Source organism: Ictidomys tridecemlineatus, chromosome 5, assembly GCF_052094955.1.
Source record: "Ictidomys tridecemlineatus isolate mIctTri1 chromosome 5, mIctTri1.hap1, whole genome shotgun sequence".
Taxonomy (NCBI): Eukaryota; Metazoa; Chordata; class Mammalia; order Rodentia; family Sciuridae; genus Ictidomys; species Ictidomys tridecemlineatus.
The window spans coordinates 96027483-96053334 of record NC_135481.1 but is presented as its reverse complement, the minus strand read 5'-3'; the positions used below and the strand labels follow the sequence as shown (position 1 = coordinate 96053334).

The 25852-nt window shown below is 33.9% G+C and overlaps 1 protein-coding gene across 14 annotated transcripts in view; it reads left to right on the top strand.

Moving 5' to 3' along the window:
• Numb (NUMB endocytic adaptor protein) overlaps positions 1-25852 on the top strand; it is a 162662-nt gene that overhangs the window by 68113 nt on the left and 68697 nt on the right. For 7 of the 14 annotated variants that reach the window (XM_040275550.2, XM_040275552.2, XM_040275549.2 and 4 more), the window contains one exon: positions 8982-9066. The exons of the other annotated variants lie outside the window; for them this stretch is intronic. The gene's annotated coding sequence lies outside the window, so the exon portion shown is untranslated. The remainder of the gene's footprint in view (positions 1-8981; positions 9067-25852) is intronic. 14 annotated transcript variants of the gene reach the window in all.

The window sequence follows — 25852 nt, the reverse complement described above, 5'->3', positions numbered from 1 at the left end:
CTACATTCAGACTTGGGGATTAGGACTGCAGTTTCTCTATCCATAATTGGGATGCCATACCCATGAAGGGTTTGTTCACTGAAGTATCCCAAGCACCTAGAACAGTACTTGGCATAGCAGAGACACTCAATAAATATTTGGTGAATGAATAAAACTTTTGGCTGAAGCCTGAATAATATACCAACAGTACAGCAATTTTTTGTTGTTGTTGTTTGTTTGTTTGTTTTTGACTTTCCCAGTCCTGGAGATCAGACTCAGGGCCTTGCTCTTGCTTGCTAGGCAAGCACTCTGTCACTCCCAAGCACAGGAGCTTTGGTTGAAGATTGGGAATTGGAGTTTTACCCACTGACTCCTGCCCTCTTTGACTTGGTGGCATCTCTTAAGGAACACAATTTGAAAATTATAAGTAATGATCTATGAGATTACTAGAATATGGTTCACCCATTTAATTTTATCTTCCTTTTAGTAATTCCCAGAAAACAACTGAGTCTGGGTGGGATGGTCATGGATGCATGTAATGGCTACAGCAAGGCTCATTTATTCCTATAGGAAGTAGACTTACAAACTTTACAGCTCTATGCAACCTCTGTAATTGCATTTAATTTTTCTCTGTAAGAGAGAAAACCCTGGAAGCAATGTATAAGTTCAGAATTATCAGAGAACCTTGCCATACTTAATGCTTCAGATACTTATTAAAAAATGAAACCAGAAAATAAAATCAATAAAAAGGGGATAAACCCTAAAATAAAATAGAACAAATAAAGCTAACTGTATTTCAGATAATAACATAGCCACAGTGAAGTATGAAAACAAGTAATATTTGACCACAGTGTATGCTCAAGATCAAGATAAGCAGAACTACAAACAAATAATGAACCCTAGATTATAGGCTGGCTTTTTGGTATTGTTATATATTATGAATTTTGAAAATATTTTATGGAAATTTTAGAATTGAACAAATGAGTAAATGTATTGAGGATAAAGGAGCCAGATTTTTTATTGCTGGAGAAGGGAGTTTTATAAATAGAAAGAAGGAAGGGTAGAATGAATCCCTGGATGTTGTATTTGAATCGGAGGTTGTGAATTAATGGTTGTTGATCTATTTATATAAAGATAGATAAATATACACATATGGCTGGGTACATTTACATCTTTTTCTCATGTAGAATAAGTATGTATGCACACATGTGTGTTCTTTAATATGCATATATGCATGTTATGTATGTATATCACAGCTTTATTTGAGAAAAGAGCCTAGAAGCAATTACTTTCCTTGTAACAATGAATACATTGAACACCCCTATCTTAGTTTCTCAGTCATTCTCCACTAAAAGGAAACCAGAGCTCCTTAGAGAAGTAGGTCAGGGAAAATACAACATGAATCTGGAAAATTTTATTGCATCAGAAAGTTAACAATAATAAAGAATGATGAGGACATGTCAAAAGGAACAGGAGCCAGTTTAGAGACGCTTACACTGGCCAAATAGGTAATGATAAATAATACAGATAAATACAGATATAACCCATTGAAAAAATAAGAGTCCATGGGTCTGTATAAATATAAGTAAATAAATGAATGTTGAAGTTGGGGAAAATCAAAGTTATTCCTTAAAATTACAAACATAATTGTTTGAGTTAGAAAATGACCATGTGGAAACAATTATGTTATTTTGGCTTATATAAAACTTATTGTGGGTATCAAAACTTTTGGGTGATAGTTTGATGAGGAACATCAAATGACCTTTAGAGCTATTTATTTCCTCATATGATATTCATATGATATTGAGATAATTCCTTTTAAAATATTTACTCATTACAAAGAGAAAAACAGTAACTTTACAGGGGAGAAAGCAAATGTCACCTTAATCAAATGATCAGAGATCGCTGATAATAGAACCAACAAGCAACTTGCAGCTTCTCATACGAAATAGAGTGAGAATAGGACATCACTTTCTGATAGTTTTTCATGTTTAAATTCAGGCTATCAGATAAACATAAATTGAGGGATTATTTACAAAATAACTGGTCTACACTCTTGAAAAATATGGGTCTTAAGAGATTTATAGAAAGACTGAGGAATTGTTCAACAAGATAGAATTTTTGTCCCTTTTGTTTTATGGTACTGGGAATTGAACCTAGAGCCTACCACATACTCTAGGCAAGTTGTCTACCACTGAGCTATATTCCCGCCCTTTTATTTTATTCCAAAGCAGGCTCTCACTAAATTGCCCATGCTGACTTCACATTTTCAATCCTCCTGCCTCAGCCTCCTGAGCATCTGGGATTACAGGTGCACACCCCCACACCCTCAAGTGAGATCTGACAATTATATACAATGCTTGATCATAAATTAGATTCTGCATTAGGGAAATAAATAGCTCTAAAGGTCATTTTTGAGGCAACTGTTGACATTCGAATATGGAATATAATTACATAATAGAAAATTTAATGTGTTACCTAAGCAAATGTCCTTGTTCCTGGGAAAATATAAGAAAATATATAGGGCAGTTCATTCTCATGATTAAAAAAAATGTGTGAGAGACAATGGTTAAGCAAGTGGGGCAAAATGTAAGTACCGTATTTCACTGCATAATTGTTGCAATTTTTTGGGCAAATTTTTTTGCTTAAAACGTTTTTTTTCTTTGCAAGATTAGGAAGCATGTGTACTCAGACATATACCTTAATGCAGTCTGACAATTATGTGATGAAATACTGTAATACTTGGAAATTTTCTTTAGGCTTTAAGTTATGTAATGATAAAATTTACTTACACGCTTTTTAATTAAAATATTTTTTCATATATCCAAATTATAATTGAACCAATTTGAAATTGTTAGTTGTATGTATAATTTATTTAAAAAGGACAAAAAAGTATTGTCATCATTTAGAGAAAGTAATGAAGGAAATATTGATCATGCAGAAAAATTCCAGATTGTTAATGTAAGAGCAGTACATTTTTTTTTGTCTGTTTTCTATCATCGCCTATTCACCCCAAGCACCTTGTATTCTATATTCATCTGCCCTTAGTGTTATAAAATAGGTATTTCAAGGACTTCTTAAATATTGATTTAATTAATAAATTTTCTTAGAAAAGGATGCTTCCTAAAAATTAGATGACTTTTTCCCAGACACATATGAATTTTAAAAGAAAATTTGAAGGCCATTTTTGCTATAAGATAATATTTTGGAAGTAGGCTTTCTTTCATTATTAATATCTCAGCTACAGTGAACACAACACAGTGACATTTTTATAAGATTTATTAGACTGGTGATGTTTGTTTGTTTTGTGGTATTGGGATTTGACCCAGAGCTTGATGCATGTGATAAGCACTGTGTCAACTGAGCTATATTCACAACCCAGACTGATGACATTTATAAAATTTCAACTTGATAATAGTATTGATGAACTGTTTAACAACATTATCCTATAGAATTTTTATAAAATAGTATTCCAAGAAATACCTAGCCTTATCACAGATATATTAATGCCAAATGCAGGTATGATCATGGGCTGAGGTGCTGTGTGGCTCAGTGGTAAAGCATGTGTTTAACATGTGTAAGACATTTGGATTTGATCCCCAGCAACATACGTACATATATACCTACACACACCAATGCAGGTAATATAGAAACATGGCTATTTATTTGATTGAGACTCTAAAGGTAGCAATATTAGCTATTTAATTTTTTTATTAGTAAAATATCAGGTATAAATGAACACAATCACTCTTCTTTAGTAATGATAGTTCTAGAACAATACTACTTACTCTTCAAATATTTGAGTGCTTTTTGTGTGCAAAACTTGTTTGTGTGGTAGGAGGGATGAAGATGAAAGTTCAACTGTGTTCTCTTTCTTCAAGAAGGCAATTGAAGATAACCCCAATACAACACCTATATTAAGTAACATGAGTGAAATATAGTTGAAACAGCAGGCAGTATAGAGGAGGTGGCATTTGAATATGACTTTGAACAAGAGGATTAGAATAGGGGAGAGTTGGCAAAAAAAAAAAAATCTTATTCCTATATAGGAAAAAGGCGGTGTGTAAGGGACTACTAGTAGTATAACTTCACCTTGACTATGTAGGAGGAAGGGAAGGGAACTAATATTTTGGATCAGCATATATTCTGTGCCAGTTACTATACATTTAGTTTCTTAGTTAAACATCACAACTTTATGATCCAAGCTTCTCTCTCTCTCAGAGAGAGAGAGAGAGAGAGAGAGAGAGAGAGAGAGAGAGACCTAGGATTTAACCCAGGGACTATCCATGCTAGGAAAGCCCTCTATCACTGAGCTACAGCTCCAGTCCCACCCTTTCATATTTTCATTAGTGCATTATAGTTATACATAATATTGGGGTTCATTTTGACATAATTGTTCAAGCATGGAATATAATTTGCTCCAATTGAGTTTCCAGTACTTCCCTTTCCCTCTTTTCCTCCCACCCTCTATTCCCTTTCCTCAATTCTGTTGGTCTTCCTTCTATTTATAGTTTTTTAAAAAAATTAGTGCTTTATAGATGTACATAAAGGTGAAATTCACTGTGGTATATTGGTAGTTTGGACAATTTCATTTTACCTTTCCTCCCATTTCCCATCCCTCCTCCCTCCCCTTCAATTCCCTTTCTCTTCTCCACTGATTTCTCTGTCCTATTTTCATAGGATTCCCCCTCACACATTTTTTATTTTTTATTTTGGTCTAGCTTCCATTACACCTATTAGAAAAAAAATTCAACCCTAGACTTTCTGAGTCTGGCTTATTTCATTTAGCATCATGATCTCCGATTCTATCCATTTACCATCAAGTGCCATAATTTCATTCTTCTTAATAGCTAGATAAAATTCCATGTGTCACATTTTCTTTTTCCATTCATCTGTTGACAGGTATCTGGGCTAATTCCATAACTTGGCTATTGTGAATTGCATTTCTGTAAACATTGATGTGGGCATATCATTAGAGTATGCTGATTTTAGTTCTTTAGGTAAATACTGAGGAGTGGGGTAGCTGGGTCATATGGTAGTTCCATTCCTAGTTTTTTTGAGAAATCCCCATATTGCTTCCCAGAGTGGTTTTACTGATTTGTAGTCCCACCAACAATGTATGCATGTATCTTTCCCCTCACAGATAGTCTCACTCAGTTCCTCAGTCTGGCTTCAAACTTAGGATCCTCCTGCCTCAGCCTCTAAGTAGCTGGGATTACATGTATACAGGTGTACATCACCGAACATATTTGTTATTTTTTTTCTGAAGAGTCGAGACTCCTAAGTAACTTGTCTGATGTCATCTACTATTGAAAGTGGATTTGGGTGTGTGGGGGAGGTTTGTGTGTGTGTGTGTGTGTGTGTGTGTGTGTGTGTGTGCGCGCGCACATGTGTGCTTCGTGCTGAGAATCAAACTAAGATCCTTGTTTACGCAACACAAGTGCTCTACCATTGAGACACATCCCCAGCCTGAAACTGGAATTTCAATTCAGATTTGTCTTAATATTATGCTGTCAGCTTTTATCAAGGATTGATTTAAAAACTACTTTTAAACAGCCAGGTATAGTGGCACATCCTGTAATCTCAGCAGCTCAGGAGGCTGAGACAGGATTGAAAGTTCAAAGTCAGCCTCGGCATCAGCGAGGGGCTAAGCAACTCAGTGAGAACCTGTCTCTAAATAAAATAAAAAATAGGGCTGAGGATGTGGCTCAGTGGTCAAGTTTTCCTAAATTCAATCCCCGGTACCAAAAACAAACAAACAAACTACTTTTAAACAATGAGAATGTGTCCAACATGAAATTTAGCTCTAAGAATTAAGACAAATCTGACTTCACCTTCAAAAGAGGAATTCAATGAGAATGTGTATAAATTATATAAGCAATAACATAGATCAATCTCATAAACATAACGTTGAGTGAAAAAAACATGTATAAAACAGTACATCCTATATTAAGCTTTCTATAAAATGCAAAACGGGCTGGGATTGTGGCTCAGGGATAGAGCGCTTGCTTAGCACATGAGAGGTGCTAGGTTCAATCCTCAGCACCACATAAAAATAAATAAAGGCATTGTGTCCAGCTACAACTAAAAAAAAAAATGCAAAACAGACAAAACACATCTGTGTTTTGTTGAAGTTCTTAACAGCTTTTGTAGAAATTATAATAGTGATATCTTTTATAGGAAGAAACAATGGGGTACTCACAAGAGGGAAGCATAAGAGGAATCTAGGATACTACTGTTGTTTTCTTCTTGATCTGGGTGCTAGTAATATAAATGTGCTTCTTTGTGAAAAGTAATTGAGCCATATACTTATTTGTGTACTTTTTTTTATATATGCTATACTTAACAAATTGTTAAAAGATGTTTGTATCCTATGTGAATCTGTTACTAAAGGCACATTTTTAGTGCGTTTTTTTCATAAAGATCCATATAATAAATTCCTCTTTTGAAGGTGCAGTCAGATTTGTCTTAATTCTTAGAGCTAAATTTCATATCCAGTTGTACTTTTTAAATTCTTTTTTCAGAAGCTTATGAAATATTAATAAATGAATTGAATGAATAGCCTTAGTTACTTCAATTTTTTTCTCTTTATTTTTCAAATTTTTTGGTATACAATTTTAAGGTAGTATTTCAATTATATAGCTATTCTTGTCAAACTCCTTTTTGAAAATATTCTCTTAAATTTATTTAATTTTCGTTTTCAGTCTCCATTTTAATAGTAGCCAGTAGACAAAATACACCTCCTTATAGACAAAAACTTTTTGGTTTAAATTGTCTTTATATTCAGAAGTTGAGGTTGTTGGAATATCATTTTTCAAATCCTTCAGTGAAATCTTTCTTCATTTCTTCCGTCTAATTCAGTAATCTCAACTTCTCTTAAGTCAAACAGTGATTTGTGCTGTTCTTAAAGCATTTATAGTTTGCTATAATATAGTATTTTTAATATTTTTTATTGCTCCCAATTGTATTTTTTTATTAATGCAAAAAATTAAAGGCAAAAAATGTACTATAAATCTGATAAACAACAGAATGCAGGTGATATTCAATAGCATGATTTAAAAATATAATGACATCTGAAATTATACTTACTTTAGTTGACATGAATTGCATCATATATAGAAAAATTATCATCTTCAATTTAAAAAAAAAAGTAAAGGTTGAAAGATGGCATACTTTTAAAATGCTTGATGGGCAAGGTAAGATATATGGTAGAAGTTGTAAACCATGTGTATGTTCTCATCACTTCAAATGTGAGGCCACATGAAAGACGGTACATCTGTTAAATTCCATAATCTGTTAATGAAAAAAAGGAGGGAAGGCTTCAACACCCCATCCCCCAGTATTCTCAATATTAAAAGCATAGATGAAGTATTAGGATTTGAAATCTGATACTGCCCAGGTACTATGAGAACCTAGAGCTTAGAGATTGTTATTTTTCTATACCTCTCCTAATATTAAGTGTATTAGTCAGTTTTCTGTCACTGTGACAAAAATCTACTTACAAGTAGGAAAGACTTATTTTGGCTTGTAGGTTGAAAGGTTTCAGTCCATGGTCAGCTGTATTCATTGTATTTAGGCCTGTGGCAAGGCAGAACATCATGGCAGGGAGCACATGGCAGATCCAAGCTCCTCAGCTCATGGTCGGGGGAAGGGGCCAGGAATAAGATGTAACCTTTAAGGGAACACTCCCAAAGACCTACTTCCTCTAACTAGGCCTCATTTCCTAATTTTCATCCATCAACCAGCATTAAATATTGTTCATTCGTCATACATTTACCATGGGTCTTTGATAGAATTAGATCCATCATGATCCAGTCATCTTCCAAAGGTGCCACCTCTGAACCCTTTTTGCTTTGGGAATCAAGCCTTCAACACTTGAGCTTTTGGGGAACATTTCAAATTCAAACCCTAAGTATTGTGATCATAGTCCACTTGACAGATTCAGATAGTCAATCTGAATTGCCTTGTGTTTTTCCTGGAGTGCTATTTCATAACTTAATGTTGCTTGTATAATTTTCTCCATAAAGCAGAGATCTTCAATATACATTTTCATTTTTAAAATATATTTTTAGTTGATGATAGACCTTTATTTTATTTTTAAGTGGTGCTGAGAATTGAACCCGGTGCCTTACACATGCTAGACAAGTGCTCGACCACTGAACTACAACGTACCTAACCCCATATTTTATTTTTGACCACTTTTTATTAAGATTCAATCCCAGTTCTATAACTGTGACTCTATAGTATTTACCCTATACCAATCATAATTTTTGTTTGGGACAGAAGAAATATACAGAACAAAAACATTCTAAGCTAAATATTTTTTAACACTTTGAGGAACTACTGTTTGCTACAAGAAAATGAACAGAGTTTTTTTTTTCTTTTATGAAGAAGAACATACAGATATGATTGTGGAATTAAATGTGGAGATACTCTAGATTGCTTTGAATAAGTTTCTCTCGTATTCCACTGACCCTGGGTTCATTTCCCACCCTACCTTTCTTTCTGTTTTTCTTTTATAAAAAATTCTTTCCTACCAGTATCAGGAATTGATCCATCTTGACATAGCCCTTCTCTTTTAGGCCCCTTAAATACTACTAGTCTTAAAGGGAATATGTATGGAATGGGATTTGTGGGAATGGCTGTCAATAAATAGCAATGTACTATTTGCCTCTTTATGTATGTGCGGTATTTTTGTTTTAAAGATCCAGTGATTTACTTCTAGGTGTTTGATTTTTTTTTTTATATAGGGACATTTTTGTTGTTGTTATATATTAGAGAAGACTGTGGTTCTACTTTAGTGTGTGAATCTTGCAATTGCTGCAGTAACTTGAAGTAATCATCTTCACTATGTCATTATAATAAAGTCTTGTTTCCTGGGAGGAAATTGAGAGCCTCCTCTTTTTATTTTGTGTATCTTTGTTTACCATATCAGTATCATGTAGCAATAATTATGTTACTAACAACAATTTTGTGAGATGTTTATTATTCTCATTTTACAGATGAGGAAACTGAGGCTTGGTGAAGTTATGAAACTTGTCCAAAGTTACACAGCTTGTAAAGGGCACAGCCAAGATTCAGAGCCAGGTCTGTCCAGCTTCAAAACTATTCATCATAGCCATGACACTTTGAAATAGCTGTGAAGTATCAACTTATGATAAATTGTTTTAGTATTATATTGCCTGTTACTTAACTCTTAACTAATTTCTAATGGAGAGGTTTTTTTTGTCCTTCATAATTTCCTTTATCATTTTAAATATATTGTGAAAAGCAGCATAATGTAGTAACTAAGGGTTTGGGCTCTGGAGACAGACTACCTGGGTATGAATCTCCAAGATTTTCCACTTATTATGTGATATTGGAAAAGTAATTTAACTTTTTATACCTCAGTTTTCCTATCTGTAAAATGATGACAGTGTACCTGATAGGATTGTTGTGAAAATGACATGGTTTAATATGAATCAGCACTTATAGAGGAGTGCCTGGTGCATAGCAGTCATTCAATGTATGTCAACTATAAATATTGTCATCTTTGGGTAACTCTAAAGCAAATGATTATTATTTATAATTCCTTTAGGAAATTTAGGTAGAGCAAAGTTTAGGCAACAATGTAGAATATCACAAAAATTATAAACCAAAATTAAAATTAGATCTAAAGAAAATCACTCATTTTGTCAAGTTTAGATCGGTTGTAAAGCAAATTGGATACCTGCTTATAGGTTTTACATATACAAGAGTCAAACATATATAAAGACCAAACATAAGTCCACTAGAGACATTTTTTGAGCCTAATAGAATCATTGTATTATTAATGCATTTTGCCTGTTTTCCCCTGAGAGTACAATTTCAGAGTAAATTTCTACATTTTCAGGTGACTTTTAAGGAGATGATGTTTTAACATGTTGACAGATCATTACTAAGAATCAAACCTTACATGTTCTGTAAAATGTTGGCAACATTCCATCACTGGTGGGAGTGGTTATCCGAATTTATGGTATAGTGAATGTACATGACTGACCTTCCAACCAGTAGAACCACAGTCATTCAACTAGAACCCATCCATACTTGTTTGTTGCAGTTGTTAGAATTCTAAAGTGCTGTTTCAACTTTTACTACAAATTAATTAAAATGCCTATGAGTAGTGATTATTGTACCTATGATTAGTTGCTGAACTATCCTGAATGGGAGGTAATTTGAGTCAAATTTGCAAAAATTCACAAGCTATTGAAGAATGGGATTTGTCTTTTATATGTGTATGATCTCTAGCTTTTAATCTATGCATACATTTAATTTATTCCCTTATTTTATGGCATTAAACCTTATTGTTCTTGATCATAGTATATCTTTCTCATTATTTAGATATTTTAAGATACCTTTCAGTAATCTTAAATTTAATTATTAGTTATCTTATTGTTAATGTTGTATATATTTTTTCTTTACAATTTCTATTTGCTCATATAAGCTTTTTTAAAAAATTGAAAAGGTTTATGCTCAGTCATCTTCCTAAATTGTTTATTCTAATAATTGATCTATGAATGGTTTTGGGTTTTCTATGTAGTCAATTAAACTATTGTGAATGAAAATTCTTTCTAGTGCTTATCCATTTAATTTTTTTCTTGTCTTCCCGCACTAGTTAGGACTTCTAATAACTCAGTACAACTTTTAATAGTTGGGATCTTTATGTTGCTCTTAATTTTTTTTTAAAGGAAATGTGTCTTAGGTTTCACCATTAACAATAGTGTTACAGAGCTAGGTATGATGACATGTACCTGTAGTCCCAATATTCAGGAGGCTGAGGCATGAGAATCACTTGGGCCCATGAGTTTGAGACCAGCTTAGAAAACAGAAACTATCTATCTACCCATCCACCCATATGTCTGTCTGTCTCTCATTCACAAACACGTGCGTGCGTGCACACGTGCGTGTACACACACACAATATTGAACCTGGGGCCTTATGCATGCCAAGCACATACTCTGTAGTTGAGCTACACCCCAGTCACATCCTGTAGATTTTTTTAAAAAATTATACCCTTTAAAGACATTTCTATTCCTAGTTGGCTAAGATATTTTTTGTGTGTGAAGAATGAGTATTGAATTTCATTAGATGCCTTTTGTGCATTTGAGATGATCATGTGGTTTTCCTCCTTTCTTCTGTTAATGTGGTAAATGGCATTTATAATTTTCTAATGTTAAATTACTGTTGTATCACTGGAATAAACCCATCTATGTCATGATAGTGTTTTTCATATACAATTGGATTTGGTCTTTTAATCATTTGTATGAGATTTTTACATCTATGGTCATAGGTGAAATTAGCCCATAATTTTTGTTTCTTTTATTGTCCTTACGTAGTTTAGATATCCAGACCAGATTATGCCAACTTCACAGATTGAGTTGGGGACTATCTTCCCCACCTTTAAAGGATTTATGTAAGACTGGAATGATCTGTTTCTTAAAAGTTTGGTTACACTTGTACTCAACTTCCTGGGCTTAGTATTTGGGGTGTGGGGTAGGGTTAATATTTTTAGAGGGGGGGAAGAGGCTATGTTAAATTTTCTAAATGGTTTTATTGAGGGTCAGTTTTTAGAAAGTTTCTCTTTTTCAGGAATTCACTTATTTTGTCTGAGATTTTCAAGTATTTGGCATAAAGTTAATCAAAGAATTTTATTACTGTTAAATTTCTTTAAAAAATTTTGCTGTTTATATGTTTCTGTCTTTGACTCCTAAAATTTGTTTTGCACCTTCTTTTTTTCTTCATCATTCTTGCTGGAGGATATATGGTTTTAGCTTTTCCAAAGAATCAGTGCTTGAGTTTGGTTTTCTGTATTTTATGTTTTCTATTTAATTAATTTCTGGCCTTTCTACTTTATATACATTTTTATAGTAACAAGCAGAATTTAAGATAAGGACACAGAGATATCTGTAACTTCCCAAGGACAGAATGTTATTAGGTTCCAGGAATAGCTTGAACCAGGGGTCTAAAATGCTTTTAGGAACTTGCCTCATTCTTTCTTTTATAGGTCTGCTTTATAGGTCTTTCTCCCTTTCTGTCAATTGACTTTCTGCTCTTCAGTCTATGGGGTAGAAAACAATGATCACGAGCCTCTGAATTTGATGTCAATTCTAAACTTTTGTTTTGATTACTCTTAGTATCTTAGATTTTTCTGTTTGGATTACTTTCTTCCTGAATATTTTTTTTCTTAAAGGTGTGTGTGTGTGTGTGTGTGTGTGTGTGTGTGTGTGAGAGAGAGAGAGAGAGAGAGAGAGACAGACAGACAGACAGACAGACAGACAGACTTTTACTGGGAATCAAACCCAGGGCCTCAGGCATAGTAGATAAGCACTGTACCATCAAGCAGTATCCCTAGCCCTAGAGGTCTCTTAATGAGATTTTCTGTAGTAAACTCTTTTTAAAAAAAAAAAATATTTATTTTTTAGTTGTAGTTGTACACAATACCCTTATTTTACTTATTTATTTTTATGTGGTACTGAGGATCGAACCCAGGGCCTCACACGTGCTAGTCAGGCTCTCTACCACTGAGCCACAACCCTAGCCCTCTGTAGTAAACTCTTAAAGTTTTATATCTGAAAGTAGTTTTATCACCCTCATTTTTGATAGATATTTAATTATATATAGAATATGAATTGGCAATATGTTGTATCCCCCTGAATAATTCCACACTTTTTCTGGTTTTAATTGTTACTATAGACAAATTAGCTGTCCAATTAGTTGTTCTTTCAGGCCTGTCCTTTTTGTGTCCGGTTGCTTATGGAGGCCTCTGTGTGTTTTGGTTTTCTATGTTTCATAAACTGTGTGTAGATATGGCGTGCTGTTTGGTTTTTACCCTGTATGAGATTATGATTATAAACTTTTTATTTTCTCTGCAAGAAGTCTTTGTGGGTATTCTTGGGGGCTCAAGATGGAAATGTATTACATCAAGATGATTTGCCTTTGTTTTTTCCAGGTGCCTCAAAGTACTTTGGTGAAACTTTAAATTTATTCCTTGAAGCATTTTAGACTACCAAGTGAAGTATATTCGAGTTGCAAATATGTACATGGACTTGCTTATGTTTACAATCTCTTAGAAATCTTTCTTCTGTTCAGCAACAAGAAGGCAACTTTCCTGTAGTCCTTTAGTTAGGTGTGGGGTTGGGATAGAATGGTTCACTCTTTTCCAGCGGATGAAACTTTTGGGTGGGGGGAAGCAGTAAGGTTCCAGCTTTATGTGGAAGGAATCTTTATGTGGAAAGATTGCCCATGGTAGGTGGGCCATGAACTTTTTTTTTTTTTTTAAAGAGAGAGTGAGAGAGGAGAGAGAATGAGAGAATTTTTAATATTTATTTTTTAGTTCTCGGCGGACACAACATCTTTGTTGGTATGTGGTGCTGAGGATCCAACCCGGGCCGCACGCATGCCAGGCTAGCTCGCTACCGCTTGAGCCACATCCCCAGCCCCGGGCCATGAACTTTTGACCTCTCTTCTTTCCCTAGAGACCATCAAAACTAAACTCATGTTTGTTAGAAGTCATCACGGAAAAATCAGTTTCATATGCCACGTGTCTCTTTGAGTTTCTGCTTTTTCATGGATTTTGGTCTGGTAATTCCTTTGCCGTACTGTCAGCTCTTCAATGTATTTAAGATATTTTTGAAATAAAATTTTATTCATTTTTTGTTTTCAGTGAGAAAACTGTTAAAACAGTCTAATATGTTACTGGAAGTGTATTTACTTCTAATTTTTGTATCTTTAGTTTCTATGATTCCTTAAGATAGAAGCTTATCAATTATTGACCTTCTTTTGTGTGTGTGTGTGTGTGTGTGTGTGTGTGTGTGTGTGTATGCATGTGTGTGCGCTGGGGATTGAACCCTGCATGCACTCTACCACTGAGCTATACCCACAGCCCTTATGTTCTAATATATTTGGCGCTGTTAAAAGTAGCTCGCTCTCTCTCTCTCTCTCTCTCTCTCTCTCTCTCTCTCTCTCTCTCATACACACACACACACACACACATATATACAATAAAACAAACAATAAATAAAAGCAGCTTGCCAGGCACTACTATAGTGCATGCCTATAATTCCATTGGCTCTGGAGGCTGAGACAGGAGGTTCACAAGTTAAAAGCCAGCCTCAGCAACTTAGCAAGGCCTTAATAACTCAGTAAGACCCTGTCTCTAAATAAAATAGAAAAAAGGGTTGGGACATGGCTCAGTGGTTAAGTGCCCCTGGGTTCAACCCCCAGTACCAAAAAAAAAAAAAAAATGAGGGGCAGCTCATGAGTTTTGAAATGAATTTTGAAAATCAGCCCATGAGTTTTCATTATCAATTATATATTTAAATTAAAATTTTTTATGATAAAAAGATTTCCCCCACCTCTTTAAGCCATGAACTATGATTCACAGATCATTTACAAATGTGATTTTAAGTTTTGAAATATTTGGATTTTAAAAGAAGGATCTTTTTGTTATATTTAACTTACCTTTTTAAAAAAAACACAATTTTTAATTTGAATTGTAAAGCAAGGCACAACTGTGTATATGAGGCATGCTTAAAACAAAGTAACCTAGAAAAGTTAAATATAAAAGGGTGGGCAAAGGAATACAGGCAAATAGAAATTTTAAAAAGTAAGAATTGCTGTATGACCTCTCTTCACTACATCCCTCTCCCCTTCCTGATAACAAACATGTGGATAACCAGTGTTCCATGGAAGACTGATTTGTGTTAATAATAGAAATGTTGATTTTCTTTTTCTTTCTTCTCTTTCTCCTCTTAACTGCTTTTTCTTCTCACACTTTAACATCTCTGGAATTGGCATGTATCTCTTCTTGGAACGAATTTTACTATTGATGATATGTAATTAATGAACAATTAACAATTTTGACAGCATTTTTCTTCTTTAGTAGAATAAAAAATAATGGTGCATCTTGCAATTGATCCTATAATAACCTTAATATATATTTTATTTTTTTATACACATAACCATAGTTCTTCTCCCTCTGTCATGCCCCCTTTCTTTTTCTTTCATTCTGCACTTATCATTCAAGGCCTTCCTTAGGGCCTTAAAGAAGGGGTGTTTATGGGGGTGTGTTTAAGGTTGCTTTCCCTCCCATTTGTGGTATTGGCATTTGAACCCAGGCCATGCATATGCTAGACAGGTATTCTACCACATGCACAGCTCCCAGGAAATAATTTAATTTTTCTGTCTTGGCTCTTCTTCCAGCACTTTCTTCTTGATGAGAGGAGATATATATTTAAGATTATTTTGAATAGAACAGAAATCTTTAAGGAAGGTAGAAATTTTACTGAATGGATGTTAAAGTATCTGATCAAATTCAAGGAAAAGTTGAATAAATGAAACAAAAAAGTTACAAATTATAAAGCAGTAGAAAAGAAATAAAACAAGTAGAGTAATAAAGAATTATATAGAATGATGTTTAGAAAGTTTAAAGGGCCTCATCTGAGAGATAAAATTTAGGTTAAGTCTTGAAGTGTGAGTGGTAAACAGAAGCACTTGAAGAGTCTGGGATAAAATCATTTCAGGGAGAAGGAAACAGCAGGCTCAAGTTGGAAACAAGCCTGCATTCAACCAAAATGATGATAAAGAGTTAGGAAAAGTGCCATTTCAAGGTAAGAGAGTCAGGTAGGATCATACCTTAATATAATAACATTTACTGAGCATTTGTGATATTCTGAGCACTCTTCTAAGCACTGCCTGAGCAGCGTGAATTATTGTGTTATACTGACTCACTGAATACTGAGAGTTTAGATTTAATTTGAAGGTGCATTAAAAGCCATGGAACTATTAAGCAGTGTCATGATCCATTTTACATGTTTAAAAGATTTTACTAGCTACATTGTACACAGTTGATCAGAGAGGAACAATAGAAGGAGTAGAAATAAATCCTACTTGGTGGTTTATAGTAGTCCAGGTAAGAGATGAAGTTGTCTTGAATATGGTGGTTCTGGAGGTAGAGACAGGAGTAGTGGACAGATTTGAAATATATTTCAGAAGTATTTTGTTGATGGATACGGGGAAATATAATTAGAGAAGATTAAAGAATTAAAGAGATGTGTAGATAAATTGCCAAGTTATTTGTCAGTAAAAGGGAGCAGAGCTGTTTTTAACTGGCTTCTTTTCTCTCCCTCTCTCCTTGCCTCCTACCTTTCATTCTTGGAACCAAATATATTTTTTTCCAGTATTTCTCTCCAGATTCCAACACCTTTTTCTCATCCCACACTTGACAGATGCTTAGAGGAGAAAAGTCAGTGTAAAAAGTAGGCTAGCATTTTCAGCAGTTCTGCCCTTTTTCATCAAGATGTTCCTTGCTAAATCAGTCTTTGATATATCAGAACAAAATAATTTTGTTCGCAAAGTAAAGATTGAATTCTTAAAGTAATGATCTTAATGAAGTCTGTATATATATGTGTTGTGTGGTTCAGAGTGATGGCCATATGTTTTTATCTGTAAAATTTTAACATGACTTAAAAGGTAAGGGTTGCTGAATCACAAATTCAGCTTGCCAATTGGAACTCAGTAAAAAGGCAAATAACCAATTAAAAATAAAATTTGTTTTATAACTATAAGAAAAGCTTTCTCTTTAAAAAAAATTCCTAAATATATTCAGGTTTAGCTTTAGCATTCTTTGAAACCACCTTTGACTGAAGTTTTAAATAGACAGGGTTCTTCCTTGGTTTTTGAAGCTTTAACTTTCCATGATTATCTTTAAGGAGTAAATAGGAAAGCCCTGTATCAAAACAACAGGAGAAGTTTTTTGGACAAGGTAAGTGGGGAGATGAAAATTCATAAGGCAGAAACCTAAACGTAAAGCCAGATAAGGATGACCATTTAAATAAGTGGCAAATTTTATGTCATCATAGAATTCTTTGAGATTTTGATGAAAGAAGAATCTGGCCCCCAAAAGCAAACAGACATACATTCAAATTTGTATGTAATCTTAAAGGGTTACTGAACTCAAAGAACCTGTAGGATGGATGTACATTGTTGTCCCCTGGTGAAGAACATGTGGTCTAAATGGTAATCAGGGCTGAGGAGTATGTGGCTGGAGAACTTTGACATCCAAACTATGACACTGCTCTGTTCTCAAATACCAGTCTTTAGTACAGCCAAAACTTAATTTGTTGTTTTAAAATGTTTGATCTGACAGCTAATGAAGCAAAGTAATTTTTAGTTTTAGCTCTTAAGAAATTAAAATCATCTATTCCTAATTTTTTTCTTTGAAAATGCTGTACATGGTATAGTTTTCTGAAATAAGTGAACATAGTCCCTAACCTGTGTAGCCTATTTTTTAAAGAAGAGTTGAACTGGGCTAGGGTTGTGGCTTAGTGGTAGAGCACTCACTTAGCATGGGTGAGGCATTGGGTTCAATCCTCAGCACCACATAAAGATAAATAAAGGTATTGTGTCCACCTACAACTAAAACATATTTTTAAAAAAAGAGTTGAACTGAAATAAAAATAAGTTTCAGATTTATGGAAGCTAAATGAATGTTTCTTTTGAGAAGTAGGATTTAATAGGATACATATTATCCCTCTGTTTTCATTATCATTCCGTGAATCAGTCTGTAAATTAACTTCTATCAGAAAACTACAAACTTTAAAATGAATTTTATTAGTCATGTAAGTTAACTACTAGGTATTTATGTAGCCATTAGTAATAAAACTACTTTGTCACTGTTTATTCATCTCAATGCTTAAGGTACAACACTGAATCAAGGATGCACTTGGTTATGAATTGTATCTTTTTTTTTTTAGTTGTAGATGGACACACAATACCTTTATTTATTTTTATGTGGTGCTGAGGATCGAACTCAGTGAGGCAAGCACTTTACCACTGAGGTTCAGCCCCAGCCCACAAATTGTTTTTTGTTAGACAAATTATATCAGTTAGGTTAATATTGCATGTAATCTATTGATAGAATAGAGGATTCATCTGCTTCTTCTCCTTGGCCATAATAAGAATATAACATTCCAAATATATATATATATATATTTTTTTTTCCAGTTAACTTGATTAAATAAAAGGTTTTTTTCCCTTCACTCTGAATCTTGAAAGCAAGCACATCATAAGAAATAACAAGTCACTGACTACTATGACATATATAGCAAATATTAGTATTTTGATGTATTAATATTCATGCTGTGTTTTCAAAATAATGAATGAATTATATTGACATATAAAATCAAAGAAAGAAAATTTTAAAATAATATTTTATGCTTATAATTTACTTAAATGTCATAATCATTTAATTTGATATTTTAGCTTGAATTTCAGCAAGGGAACAAATGATTTCTTTATTTTGGGGTAATGCATATTTTCTTAAGATTTTGGAATGCAAGTGTGACTAAGAATACAGTGGAATTGTATATATTAACATTGAAGCATAATTGTTCAGGAAACAATAAAATTGAAGATTTAAAACAATTTCTGGATTTGTACTTGCTAAGTTTCTGCTGTACAGTGTTTTTATTTTCTGCATCCCATGATGTGAACATGTTTAATTCTAGTGTTATGTATTTTTCTCACAGCCTCTAAAAATAAAACTCCTCCTTTAAGTGTGTTTAGTTGAAAATAACAAACTGGTCTATACTTGGGGGAAAAAAACATGACTGTGATAGATTTATTGGTAGTGTACTGTGTAGGTTAGCTAAAACATTTTTAATACAATTTTGAATTTGTGATTTATGTCTTTAGTGATACCTTTGGAATTTTTTACCTAAGTGAGCGTAGCATCTCCTGAAAAAGAATTAACTAATTTAAGATAATTTGCAAGTATATTATTAACACAATGATAAATACAATATGCCCATAGTTTTATGTGTTATACATTGTTACATTTGGAATTAACTAATGTAAAAATTAAAGTAATCTAACATTTTGACTATTTATTTATTTCAGGGAAATGATATTAAGTATCAGGGTCATGTTTGTGAATCTCTTGTGTGTATTGTTTGTACAGTAGGGATTTGTTTTTTGCTTCATTTTTTTCATTGTGATTTTTTTAAGTATAGATCTAGTCTTTGTAATTTATATGTTATGGGTACAGTTGTGGTTATAGAACAATGGAAAGCAAATAAGCTTAATTTAGGGAAGAAAAGTCAGTCCCTCAATCTCTTAAGAGTTGTGGCTCTTTAATGACCTTTCAAAAGTTTTTGTACAGACTAAATTTCAATAAATATATTGTTTTTAGTAAAAATGAGAATGTGTGTGTGTGTGTGTGTGTGTGTGTGTGTGTGTGTGTGATGCTGAAAATTAAACCCAGGGCTTCATGAATGCTAAGCACATACTCCACCACAGAGTTCTCCCCAGCCTGAGAGTTAAATTTTATAACTATGTATGACTTACTTTTCTTTCTTACCTTTTATTGGATGTTTCATAATTATTTGTATGTGTATGTTTATATTTCTACAGCCCATGTCTATTCTCAATTTCAGAAAAGACTTTAAGTGACTTAGTTTTTACTACTTAAAAGTATGAACTAGTTGATATGTACAAAAGAGTATATGTAATGCATGTATATGAAGCATGATAAAACTCATTAGAATATGACTAAAACTTTTGTACTCCCCATGCAAACCCATCCTAATTATATTCAACTTTCTTTTCTCTTAAAATTAGCACTCTATTCAATTACATTTATTATTCTCTTGTTTTTCTTTATCATTTTTCTTAGCATATATATCTCTAAATGTTATCTTGTTTAGTGTTGTGTATTTTTGAGAGGTAATGTAAATGTAAGGATAAGTGCATAGGTTCTGACACCAACAGATTTCTGCCATGCACTGAGCAGGTGATTTGGGCAAATGACTTAACTGCTTTGTGCCTATTTCCTCATTTATGAAATGGAAGTCTAATTACTAGGACTGTTAGGATTTCATGAATCATTATATGCAAAGTGCTTAAAAGAATGCCTGGTAGTATTTTCTGAGTGTCAGTTGTCCAGTATTTGTAAAAAGGAATCATAATATGTATTCTGCAATTTGTTCCTCTCCCTAATGTGTTTATAAGATTCATCCATGTTGATGATTATAACCTAAGATCATTCATTCTTACTGTAATGTGATAATGAAATAGGTGAATATTGTTTCTCTCTTTTGTCAATGGATATTTAAGTTCTCAGGTTTGTTGTTATTTTACTGTTGTAGACAATATATAATTCTACAAAGACATTGTGCATTCTCTATGCATGTGTAGGAGTTTCTCTAGGGTGTATACCTAGAAATGGAATTATTGATTGTATTCAGCCTCCCAAATTGCTGGGATTATAGCTGTGTGCCACCACACTCAACTGAACATCTTTCTTTACTGTGTTCACAGGCCATTTCTCTTCTATTGTAAAATGCTTATACATTTTGCCAACTTTCATTAATATTCTATTTTAAACCAATATTTTATTTTATTGACTTAGAAATTATTTTTATTAATTTTATTGGTATGTTATAGTGGGATTCATTGTGATATATTCATATGTGCACATAGCAATTTGGTCTATTTCATTCCTGGCACCTCCCTTTTCTCTCCCCTTCTTCCTCCCTTCCACTACTGTACTAGTCTCTTCTCTTTTTGGTATTTTAGGTTAGAAAATTTTTGTTTGTTCAGAGACATTGTTAGTATTATACCTTAACATGACTGATACGGTTTTAGATTCTTTAGGGAATTTTAAACTTTTTAGTTAGTATGTATAACAACACAGTTAAATTTTGCTTACCAGTTGAGTCTTTTTTGAACTGGAGATTGAACCTAGATGTTCTTTACCACTGAGCTACACCCCATTCGTATTTATTTTTTTTTAATCTTTCGACAGGGTCTCCCTAAGTTGCTGAGGCTGCTCCCAAACTTGGATCCTCCTACCTCAGCCTCCAAAATTGCTGAGATTATCGGAGTATGCTCTGTGCCTAGCTCCAAATAAGTTGAGACTTTTTCTTAAATATATATATCTTTAGTTGTAGATGGACACAATGCCTTTATTTTTATGTGGTGCTGAGGATTAAACCTAGGGCCTCACACATGCTAAGCAAGCACTCTACCACTGAGCCACAACCCCAGCCCAAGTCTTTTTAAATGTTTTTATTTTTTATTTTTTTACTGTTTTAGTTGTGGATGGACACAATACCTTTATTTTATTCATTTATTTTTATGTGATGCTGAAGATGGAACCCAGTGCCTCATTCATACATGCTAGGCAAGTGCTTTACCACTGAGCTATAGCCCCCAGCCCAAGTTGAGGCTTTTTTACAGAAGAGAATTCATTTAGGAAGTTTTATTTTGCAATTCTTTTTTTAATGTTTAATTTTTTATTTAAAACAATGTTTAATTTTTTAAAACCATAATTATATCCCATCCCACAACACAAGCATGACTCAGTATGAGTGACATGACCAAGTATTGACATGCATATAAAACAGGTAGAAAGAGCCACTCTGGCAACAGTTTTGCCATTCTGTTAACACATTCCCTAACACAGAGATCCACTTCAAGAATCAGTCATTGAGGGCCGGGGTTGTAGCTGAGTAGTAGAGCACTGGCCTAGTATGCAGGAGGAACTGGGTTTGATTCTCAGCACCACATGTAAATAAGTAAAATAAAGGTCCATTGACAACTAAGAATATTTAAAAAAAAAAAAAAAAAAAGAATTAGCCACTGAGAAAGACAATGTGATTTTTGTTAAGTTTCTTTCTAACTGTGGCTTCTGGGGAGCATTACATGATTAATAACTTGCGTCAGGCATTTCATATTTCTTAGACTTATAGAATTATTTCACATGGGTAGTTTTCACAAGACTTGCACAGTGTTTATTAACACTGAAAAAAATGTCAAGTATTTCTCACATTAACAGGGTTTGGATGCAGTGTGCATTTTTTACATGTTGTAAGCTGCAGGCTAGCTGAAGATTTTTCCACATTGTTTAAATTCAAGTTCTCTTTTGCTGTGTGTTCTTCCATCACTTCAAGTTCAGCTTGGAGAATGAAAAGCTTTCCCATGCTGATAATATTTGTAGGCTTTCTTTCTATGGTTTTCTCACATGGGCCAGTAGGGTTGTGTGAAAAACTGTCCCACATTCTGTACACAGTAAAAGTAAAAGTCTTTAATGCTTGGGTAATACCGTATTAAATTTTTTTCATGTACTTCTAACCGAAATAACTGAAATAACCATGTCACACTCGTAATTCTTTTTTGTTTCATATAGAACACTTTGGAAATGATTCTGCAGTTTGTCTCTTCCCTTTAACTGGGACAGTCACTGAATAATAATGTATAAACTTCTGTATAAAACATCTTCTATAGTACTGTTTGCATAGTGGATACTTACTATTTATTATTTCTTCTTCTCATTTTGTTCTTTTCAAGGTAGAATGAATTACTGTGGTTGGGGGAGGGGGCAGTATTTGTGTATGTGTACATACATACACATACATGTGTACATGAAATCTAGATATGACTTCCTGTTTGAAACAGTTGTGTTAATGAGTAAGATGAAAGTAAAACAACAGTGATGCGTGTTAAAATTTCATTATTGGTTGTATTCAAAAATTGTTGTGGATTCTAAAGTCTAATATCTGAGTCTGGCATTCAGAAGCCTCTACAACTTAAACCAAATCTGGAAACCAAACCCCTTAAACAATTACCTCAAATTTAACAAGTATAAACATGAAGATTTTTTTAAATTCCAGCATAAATAATACAATCTTTTCTCTCATTTTAATAATCTAAGTCTGATTTCAATAATTATTTTCTTATTGGATAGGGCATTTTCTGGAGGTTGTATGGAAACAAGATTCAGGAGCACATCTACCTCAAGTTCCATCCATTTTTCTTTCCCCAGACCCTCTTAAGGATTTGTTAGAATTTGTATTCTTGATGACTGATTCAAATGTCGGTCTATCTATTTAGGGATGGTTAGTTTTTCCCCCCTCCTTAATTTAAAATTTTATCCTGCCCCCAGCACTTTTAATTCCCCTCTTAGCTCTGCTTATCTTTTTCTGTGTAGCGATTGCCACCTATCCAGTTTGCTGAGGCATAACATATTTAGGTTTCTCTTCCTTTCTCACCTTCCAAAGTCAATCACCAATTTCTACTGTTGACTTTCCCTACAAAGAGAATCTTATTTTTAAACAATGAATTTATTCAGTTTATTGAATGGAGAGCTCGACTTTAACAGTAGTTAAAGGAAAGTAGTTAAAGTAGTTATACTCAAGTAGTTTAAGGAAGTTCCTTCAAAGTGAGATTAAACAAAGTATGTGACACAATATTTAGAATAAGTGGATATAGCAAGAAATGATCTTTTGTTATCCTGCAATTGCCCTGATTTTAAAATTGCCCAGATAGATTAATTCACAAGAATCTCCTGAAGAAAACAGGCTGGTTATTGGTTTATATTCTGCTCATCCTAGGCAAAAGAAATGTCCTGGAGTACAGGTACATCAGGTTGGTTGACTCATTTCCCACTGCTAGTCTTCTAAACTTTTCTTCAGTGTCCTTTTCTCCACCAGTGCCAATACCATTGCCCTAATCCAAATTCTCTCATAACTTGCCCAGACAGATTAAAAATCCTTGGAATTTGTATGTAGTCTTTTCCCTCTTGGATTTGTTTTCCACACCCCCACCAGAGAATGTAAACTAAATTACATCTCTGGCCTGTTGGTGATGGCTTAAACCCTTTAAATAGGTTCTGATTTCCTATAAATCCTAGATCCTTATAGGACATGATCCATGCCTGCTTTTCCAACCTCACTTCTTTTACTTTTCAAAATGCATTGCAACATATCATTTGATTTCCTGCATCTGTGCTTTCGTTAATGCTGTTGCCTCGCCTTTTTTCTTTTCTTTCTTTTTTTTTGCCTCCCCCTTTTTTTAAAAAAATATATTTATTTATTAGTTTTTTTAGGTGGACACAATATCTATATTTTATTTTTATGTGGTGCTGAGAATCGAACCCAGTGCCTCACACATGCTAGGCGAGCGCACTACCACTTGAGCCACATCCCCAACCCCTTTTGCCTCTCCTTGAAGTAACTTTTTATCCTATCCACTACTGTATGTGGCTATTTGTTTTTCTTTTAAAATTTATTTGACTCAGGTGATATCTCCTGTATCCCAGAGGATATGTGTATAGTACTATTGTTATATTCACCCTACTGTATAGAAATTTACATTTTATAAGGAGACAGAGCCACCTAAAGGCAACGAAGTAGTCTTATTTCCATATCCACTAACACTAACAATAGTATCTAGCACACAGTAAGTTCTAAAACAGTTTTTACTGAACCAAACAAATTGGGGTGGAAAGGGAAAGAACTTTAGGGATAGGAGATAAGAGGTGATGATTTAAGTTTGTTTTAGAAATAATACCTCTGTACTTAAGTAGAGAAATTTGAATAAGAGAGCAAGATCTCCTTTTCACCCAGAAGTTGGACTACTATTACATCTACAATCTTTTCCAATAGATTCTGTGGTATCATATGTCTAGATTTACCCTACCTACTAAATAGCCTCTATTATCTTTTTTGTTCCAAACTCAATTTAAAAATGGTTGGAAAATATGAATGCTGCACAAAAAATGATATACAGATGATACAGCATATGAGAGATGCCAAATACCATATGTCATTGTGGAATTGCGAATTAAAGCAACAAGATACCTATATACCTATTAGAAATGGCAAAATCCCAAACACTGACAACACCAAATGTTGGCAAGGATGTGGAGCAGCAGAGACACTATTCATTGCTGTTAGAGATGTAAAGTGATAGAGCTAGGACTCTGTATTTGCTAGGACTGCCATAACAAATGGCCTTGACATGCTACAGGCTGGTAGCTTCAATTTATTTTCTCACAGTTTTGCAGGCTAAAAGTCCAACATCCAGCCTTGGGCAGGTTAATTTCTTCTGAGGCCTCTTCCCTTGGCTTGTGGATAGTGTCACATTGGTGTTCCCTCAGTGAGAATGCATTTCTATGACCAAATTTTGTCCTCTTATGGTACTGGATGGGTTGGATTACAATATATACAATCTCTTTTATTTTTTACTTTTTTTATACATGACAGTTGAATTTATTTTGACATGTCATACATACATGGAGTATAATTTCCCATTCTTACGGTTGTACATGATGTGGAGTTACACTGGCTGTGTATTCATATATGAATATAGGAAAGTTATGTTCAGTTTATCTACTGTCTTTCCGTTTCTCATCCCTCCTCCCTTCCCCACTTCCCCCTCTCCAATTGGTGAACTTCCCCTCTTTCCTTCCCCCAATGCCTATTGTAAGTCAGCATTCACATATCAGAGAGAATATTTAGCCTTTGGTTTTGGGGACTGGCTTATTTTCCTTAGCATGATAGTCTCTACTCCCATAGTCTCTAGTTCCATCCATTTATAGGCAAATGCCATAATTTCATTCTTCTTTTTGGCTGAATATTCCATTGTGTATATGTACCAGATTTTCTTTATCCATTCATCTGTTGAAGGGCACCTGGGTTGGTTCCATGCTTTGGGATTGCGAATTGAGCTGCTATAAACATTGATGTGGCCAAGTCATTATAGTATGCTAATTTTATGTCCTTTGGGTATATGCCGAGGAGTGGTTCCCTTCCATGTTTCTGAGGAATTTCCATACTGCTTTCCATAATGGTTACACCAATTTGCAGTCTTCACCAGCAATGTATGAGAGTGCCTTTTCCCCCACATCCTGGCCAACATTTATTGTTACTTGTATTCTTGGTAACTGCCATTCTTACTGGAGTAAGATGATATTTTAGTATAGTGTAGTTTTGATTTACATTTCTCTAATTGCTGGAGATGTTAAACATTTTTTCATATATTTTTTGTTGACTGATCATATTTCTTCTGTGAAGTG